Genomic DNA, 8,061 nt, shown 5'->3' with positions numbered 1-8,061 from the left:
TACAGATCAAAAGGCTGGGTTGTGGTTGGGAAAGTATGTGCAAGAAATCCAGATCACTTGCTAATCAAAAGTTTCATCCTACGCAAGTACACGAAGTATAAACAGCGGTATGAAAATGAATAGTGCAGCCCATCCTACGTTGCATAGTTGTCAGCTATATCGAGTCTTCCAATTATGAAACCACAGAACTGCAAGCAGGAAACGGATACCTGGCACATTCCATATCGCTAGACTCATCCTGGTAGCTGCCCATCGAGGACATTGCATGATAACCACTGCACTCGATTATTTTCCTAGAGTATCAAGGTCACAAGCACGCCACGTTGATGTGATTAAACCGTTTATTTCATAGTATGCGTATCATGCAACAGGCGCGTTACACTTGGAATGCGCGCAGCGCGTGGGTCCTGCCATTCCGCTCGTGATGCGCTCGGAAGTTCGGGTGGCAGCAGAATTTCAAGGCCGCGATCGTGATCACGAACTCGAGGAAGTCGACTTCCCCATCCTTGTCATCACCAAGGTCCCTCAGGATGCGGCTCACCACGAACCCATCCACGGGATTCTGAATGGAATCAAAGCAGCAAGAGTTAGAAAAGCCTGGACCTGGACTGTGGAACATGGGCAAAATAGACAGCAAGTGATGGTACACGGGGTAGTGCCGGTCATTCTACCACGTGGAATAACTGTGAATAAGCCAACCACAATACGTCCTGCATTCTCAGAATTAATGGTCCATTCGAAGTTATAAGACTACATTAACCCCTTATCCGTTTAGTCACCCCCGATTAGGCCCAGTGAGACATCTCCAAGAACGAAACACCACTGCACATTTCTGGCTATCACCTCATGAAGCCAGTAGTAAAAAATCAGCTAAACGGCGTATTCATTAGTACAAGTTGCAAGTTTACTCTCCAACACAACAGTGTGCTAAAGTAGCAACTAATCGGCAGTATACGTGACAAACCCTACCAAATTGTCGGTCGGGTTTGACGGACATTTACGCGATCCAAACCAAACATTTATTAGTACAGAAGAATGGAGAGGGTATAACAAGAGAGACTCAAACATGGGATGAACCGAGGGACTGGTCCATACGAATAGAAAAACCACATCCCACCTGGATCAGACTCTTGCCCTTATCCCCCTTTAGGAAGCTCCTGAACGTTTCCTTCTTCAGGCAATCTTTCACAGCACTGTCGCGGGCGAGTTCATTGAAGGTGGACAGGAGCTTCAGGGTGGCTGCATGGAGGTCGCTCATCTTCATAAGCGATGCACGGTCGAGTCAGTACGCAAGTGGAATCTGCGAAGACACGACAAACAACGAGACAGCCTTCAATCACGTGAAGACAATGCACACGGCACCTCTCTACGCACCATAATGACTGATCACGTAGCGCCCCAGCTTTGTTCCAAAAACAATTTCTGGCCCAAACCTCAACCCGCGATGCACACAGCTCTCACCGAACCCAGGTAAAACCCGCGCGTTGCAGAGATCCCCACTACACAAGGCATCTTGCCCAACACCGCGGCGGTGGCGGTACCTGCAACAGACGTCTGCAACTTTGACGACGACTGCTGCCACCCGTTGCGGCTTTTATGAAGCGCGGCCAGTGACGTCACCACTCACACCTGCTCGCTCTCACTGTGCGATTAAGTGATGATGTTTTTTGATTGGTCCCGTTTATCTCGTTTCCCGGCTAATTTACAAGGGAAGTCCGTGATGCCAGAGCACAGCAGAAACAACATCAACAGACAATGAACTCATGGGAGGCGCGTGCCAAGAGGCCCCAACATTGCTATCAAGCGGGCGCTTGATGGAGGGAGTGGAGGTGTTTGCACGGGGACGAAATAAAACACATTCCTGCGGAGGGAGCTTGTAGGAATGTTGGGTTGCTCGGTCAATGGCCAGCGTCAATGGCGGCGTGGTGTATTCCGCAAATATGCCCGACTGTGAGGGCGGGCACAATCCGGAGTGAGTAGGTAAAACGTTGAATTTTATAAGGGTTGAATTTTATAAAAACTTTTTCAATAAATATAATCATTAACCTCAAACGAACATAATAGCGGGTCCCATAAGCCCCCGGCTCTCTCATAAACTCCGTTGCGACGTCATTTAATGTCTGTTGAAGGCGAACGATATGGCAACCTATTCCTCTCGACGAGCTCTACCCGATGCGCTAATCAAAGTTTCAAAGTTGTGTTTATTCTGCGACAACAGAATGATCCGAGACGAGATATCCAAGGTTATGAAGAGGCCATCAGAGGATTGAACCAGCCCAGCTGGAAAATGGGAAAATATAGACCCTTGCTTTTGGCGAGTTCATGAACCAACTCCGATGACACCAGGGCTAATGAACTATTCACTTAGGTTTCTGCCTTTGTATAGACACATCCCAAAGAAATAACAATTCGCAAAGGTGTGCTGCTGCTTCTGCTCAAACAGCAGGAAGACACGACTTAAATTATGCCTGCTTGTGTCGCCAGCCCGTCCTCTTTCCCGTCATGATCGTAACGAGAGAGCAGGCCAGCTAAACAAAAGCATTTGGGGACGATAGAAGTTATTCTGAGTTGTGTTCTTGTCCAATTCCGTACCACACAGTAGGTTGAGATGACTGGACAGCTTCACAAATAGAGAACGCAAATCAGGTTACCAACTCTCCATCAATGTCCGGGAGTGTCCACCGAAATTGGCATCATTCTCCGGGTGACAATTTAAGGTGATACCGGAGCTTTTAATTGGATACTTTAAGGAAATTAAACATCTCCCGCAATATCTTCAGTCAAGAGTTGGCAAGCCTAAACGTGAGTGGGTCATGTGACGGCAACACTTTATTCAAAAGTGCTCTTCTGGGTAGCTTTCGTTTCTCTGCAACAGTGGCAAAGAAAACCTGCCAATTAGCTATTAGTTAGGAACACTGATGTGTTTGAGAGCAAACCTACAATATTTAGAATGCGATTCCAATGTTGTCTCCGGTAATTACAACCAGCTTCATCAGGCGATAGCCGTGATTAAGACCCCATTTATATTCACGCGATTTAACAAAAAAAAAACAAGTTGTGTGGACGCCGTTGCACGGAATTCGCCCGCTCTCGTCGACGAGAGAGAAAGAGGAGCCGCAGACAGCAGCCACCAGCTCTGCTGTCCTCTGTATACGAAGGTGTTCTCGGCCACATAATGAGCGTTTACGTCTGGGATGAAACCATAGCGCCCAGAGAAAACCCACGGCATGTGCATGGCGAGGTAAAACTTGATTCCGTACAGATGGAACACGTGGGCGTACATGTTTGCTGTACCGCCTTCTCCTGGCGAGCCAGGGTATGGTGCCTCATTGACGCCAAGGGGTTGGGAGTTTCACAGCATTTGTGCGATCCACCAACCCTCGCCTCTACAGTGCTGGATTACCGGCGTTTGTAGTCACCACCGGCCGGCTAAAATAAATAACCTTAAAGTGACGTCATGAGCGAGACTAGGTCTACGCGTGCCAGCATCACTGTAGAAAAAATACCAAATTAAAATAAATTGCCGTGCAAATGATGAAGCCGATCGTTCCCAAGGAACGATCAACGATGGTCAGGCAGCGTGGCGGTGGTGGTCAGCTCGTTTGCTGGGCGCTGTCGTGGTGAGATCTTATCTCCCTCGCCTGGTATGCAGGAGGTCGTGGGTTTGATCCCGAATCTAACGCCTGCTGCATATTTCGAGTTTACATGTTATCTTCCTGTGATCACCTGGAGTTTTTTTCTGGGTTTCTGTTCCTTTCACATTTACAATCAACATGCTCTTCGAGTATTTGTCTGCTTTACATTTCCACTCGATAAGCCACTTCGTTGAGCTATCATTTGTGATAGCCAGATCGCTTGTAAAAAGAGCTATGTAGCTCAGTTTGCCTTACCTGGTAAAATAAAATAAATAGTTTAGTTTGAATACACCCGTAGTATTAACCAGGGCGACCTGACGGGCTCAAACCGCAAACCTCTGCACTGCACGCCTCAACCAACGAGCTGATCAAGCCCCCCGCCCCTCCTCTCCATCCCCCACAAGCCCCCCCCCGCAGCCCCTCCCCCCTACAGACACAAGCCCCGCCCACCGTCGAGTGACGTCATGACCAACTGACGCCCACTCTGAAGATTCAAGTCTCCCGCGAAGAAGCTGAAGCCGACGACTCCGCGACTCTCCGAGATTCCGAGACTCCCTGAGGCCTTCTCACTCGACTCGCTGTCCCTGCTTGAGTGAAGAACCTCGCCGACGACGGTCGAAGGATGGAAGAAACATCACCGAGGTGAGTGAGCGTGAGACGGCACTGGGGAGAGACAAAGACGGCTGTGAGATGTGTTCAGCAGTGGGTGAGTGAGACATCCCTGCACAGGACACCCGGGTACTCTGTTGTGGCCGTGTCTATGTCAGGCCGGGCGTTGCCTTCAGAGGGACAAACATTGATACACACCACCGTGAGGGGGGGGAGACACTTGGACACCACAAGGGAGACACGGGGGACACACAGACACAACGTAGACACATGGGCACACAACAGAGACACAGAAGGCAGACACATGGAGACGCAGAAGGGAGACACGAGTTGCTGTTCTATTGGTAGTGGACACTCCTCACCAACACACGGACACAGGCGAGGAGGCTTCCAGTCATTTAATCCCCCACCACCACCGTCATCATCCACAGCGCTCTGCTCTTCTGCTGCTCTGTCCTCATCTGCTGCTCTCTTCTCCTCATCCACAGCTCCTGACGACGTCCCCTGTCATCACGATGGCCCCCCTCTTATCATCTGTGGCCAGGTTGCTTCTGAAAAAGAAGCGAATAGCTCAGTGGGCTTTACCTGCCATAAGAGGTTGTTTTGGGTTAGATCGCGTATATATATAACTGTGTAGTCACGGCCAACTAGTAAGGGTTGTCACATAAACAGAACGTGCCAATTCGTCACTAGTACAGCACTAACCGGTTGTGTGTTGGAGAGCCAAGCCACAACATTTACACTCTGAGTGCGACGTTTCGCCAGTAATTACAACCAGCTTCATCAGGCGACAGCCAGATTTTTGGAGAAGTCCACCTGTTTCGTTCCTTATATCGAGGCGTAGATGTGGTGACCACAGTTCTGCGCTTTTGCGCAGTGGGGGGAGGGAGGGATTAATGAGTCAACGTACATTGTGCATGCACATTATGCGAGCCCTTTGATCTTCATCAAAATCAATTGAGTGTCCTTGTTGGCACGCGTGTTCTGCTACTGTTGACAACTGTTAAAACGATCTACTATTGACCAAAACTAATGAGATAATCTATCGAAATTGAAAGAAATACAGTCGACCCTTCTACCTCGCCACTTTCCCCATCGTGGTTTCGATATATCGCGGGGTCGGCATAAGAAATAAAATGTGAAGTTTTTGGGAGTTTTGGAAACGCCGCAGACGACACACAAAAAGTTTAGTCACTCATAAATGCATAAAATATATGTACAGTACTGGATAATATTAATGTATTTAATCCTTTAATACCATAAATATACAAGATTTTTTGAAAAGTAACATTTTGTTAAAAGTTAAAGTTTATGAAAAGAATGCGAAAGCCAGCAGACGACACGCAAAGGCTGGAAAATGTAGAGATATCTTAACAATGACCTTAATACAGTACACTGTACTGTATGACCAAATACTGTACTCTATATTTGTATAATTAACTAAAATTTGATACTGTCTTTTGTTATACTATTGTAGTGGTGTTTATTCACGCGGACAACTTCTTTTTCTCCTGTGTCACTTTATTAGAAGCATCCCACACGGGTGCTCCTCACGTTCAACACCATGTACTCCTCTGGCGAAGTCTCCCTCTCTTGCTGCGCTAGTCTGCTACTCCGAGCTCACTCTCTCTTGCTCCGCTAGCCTGTTTACTCCGCACTCCGCTTGCCTGTCACGGACGCTCTATCTCTCTCTGGCTCCGCGAGCCTGTTCTCCGCTAGCCTATCACACTCACACTAAGGATTCCACGAGCCTCTCCCCCGCTAGCCTGTTACTACACCCACACCTCCAACCTTGCGTGCCCCGAGCAGGGGTTCAGCCAACACCGCTGGGGAGGACGAGGTAATGGAGGGCGAGGTCCCGGACTTGTCTTGTATTGACTTCTCACTTCTTCATCTCCAACCAACTCAACTCCCGTTGCTTCACACATCCCCATATATCCCCCTCCTCATTAAGTGTCCTCAGGTGGCCCTCGTTAAGCCGGCATCCTTCCGGTGTCTCCTGCACGTGCTCCTCCCCCTTATCGCTTCTATCTCTGCTTTCTTGGCGCCTCCGTGTTTGCATTTGCAGCCAGCCAATCACTGCCTCTTTCCCTAATTGCTGGTGTCTCTGTCTGCTGTCTCCCAGGCCTCACGCTTGCACCTGCTCGTCCTGAACTGACCGCACTGTTTGCAACCCCGTACATGAATGCAACTGCTGTTTGCGAACCCTGCGCAAATTACGCCACTAGACTATTATTCTGCTTGCTTCGCTCGCCAAGGGAACCAAGGGGACCAAAAAAATTCACGCAGTTTTTCCAGATCGCGGGCGGCCTGCGCCCCTACCCCTGCGATGTGGAAGGGTCGACTGTAAAAATAATTTTAACCGTTCGGATAGCTACCGACTTAGTGCTGCTTGGAAGCGAATCATCAAATAATACATTGTTTAAATGCATGCCTATACAAGCCACCATACTTCAATAGGGAATATCCGTTGGTACTGTACGGCTATTTTAATACACAATGAACAGGAAGGACAAGATCAAAGGGCTCGCATAACACGCATGCATAATGTACGTTGACTCATTAATCCCCCCCACCACTTTGCGCAAGAGCGAAGAAGTGTGGTCACCACATCTACGCCCTTATATAAGGTACGAAACAGGTGGACTTCTCCAATAATCTGGCTGTCACCTGATGAAGCTAGTTGTAATTACGGGCGAAACTTCGTACTCAGATTGTAAATGTTGTGGCTTGGCTCTCGAAAACACCGTTGTGCTGTACTAGTGATGCATTTGCATGTTCTGTTTACGTAACAACCCTTACTAGTTGGCTGTGTCAGGTGGTGGCAGGTTTTAACGACACATTTATATATTTCCAAATTTTACCAAAAATAACCTCTTATGGATGAAATTGGTCGCGAAAGCCTACATGTTAAATGGAGTTTACCTGGTAGGATGAAACTAGTTTAGTTTTATTTGTATATATTTTTTAGTTATTTGTTTACCTTTTCTACACTCTGCACTCCTATCATGTTTGGTATTGTTGTAATGTTCTGACCCGCCCCCAATTGAACATCTGTGAAAAATAGCTTCATAGCTCATCGGATTTCTCCAGTATGAATAGAGATTCTGATTTCGCTTGACTCGAGTGTGATTGCAAAGTGACAGAAGCTCGTGACTGTTGGCACGATGGCCTGCGAGCAACTGTGACCCCACCTGTGTTCCGTCTGCGTTTGCAGACAACCGGATATTGGTGACATGCCCACCGCGACACGTTGTGACCTCTCGCCCGACGACGGCCTGCCGGAGGAGGCCAGCCCGTCCTGCTGGGGCGGCTGTTGTCGGAAGGGACCGCGTATATCGGCGGCCGACAAGGCCCTTGTTGTATGTGTCGGGTTATGAAATTTTGATGAAAATAATAAAAATTATTAATTTTCCGAAAAATGCGCAAATCGCATTAATTATGTTAATGTGTGTATTGCTATGCATAAATTATGATGGTGTGAGTAATTATATGCATAAATTATGATAATCACGGAGATAATCGTAGTAATTTATGCGGATGCTTGCGATGATGTTAATGTGAGCAGTTGTGATAATTTGGCTCAGCTTCGTTTATCCAGAGTTATGTCAATCAGGATAACACGATGATCATTGATTAAACGTTTACCGATTATCTTAGTGTGTGTTATGATATTTAAGTCACCAGTTCATATCTCATCACAGGATACAGTTATCAAAAATAAGATAGTTTTGCATGGACTTGGAAAGAAGCACTCGAACAGTTGGTGTTAAGCAATTTTATTCTAACAAGCATGTGACATTCTATCATGCAGGTC

The 8,061-nt window shown here is 47.5% G+C and overlaps 1 pseudogene across 1 annotated transcript; it reads right to left on the bottom strand.

The window, feature by feature from the left end:
* Nucleotides 1-323: 323 nt before the first annotated feature.
* LOC144727520 (protein S100-A1-like) lies at nucleotides 324-1,535 on the bottom strand (annotated as a pseudogene). The gene is made up of 3 exons (XR_013587404.1): nucleotides 1,462-1,535; nucleotides 1,118-1,300; nucleotides 324-562 (listed from the first exon to the last, which is right to left on the bottom strand). The product of XR_013587404.1 is annotated as a protein S100-A1-like (transcript).
* Nucleotides 1,536-8,061: the final 6,526 nt, after the last annotated feature.

The sequence above is a fragment of the Lampetra planeri genome, chromosome 25, assembly GCF_965212315.1.
Source record: "Lampetra planeri chromosome 25, kcLamPlan1.2.h2, whole genome shotgun sequence".
NCBI classification, from domain to species: domain Eukaryota; kingdom Metazoa; phylum Chordata; class Hyperoartia; order Petromyzontiformes; family Petromyzontidae; genus Lampetra; species Lampetra planeri.
This window is presented reverse-complemented; position numbering and strand designations above follow the sequence as displayed.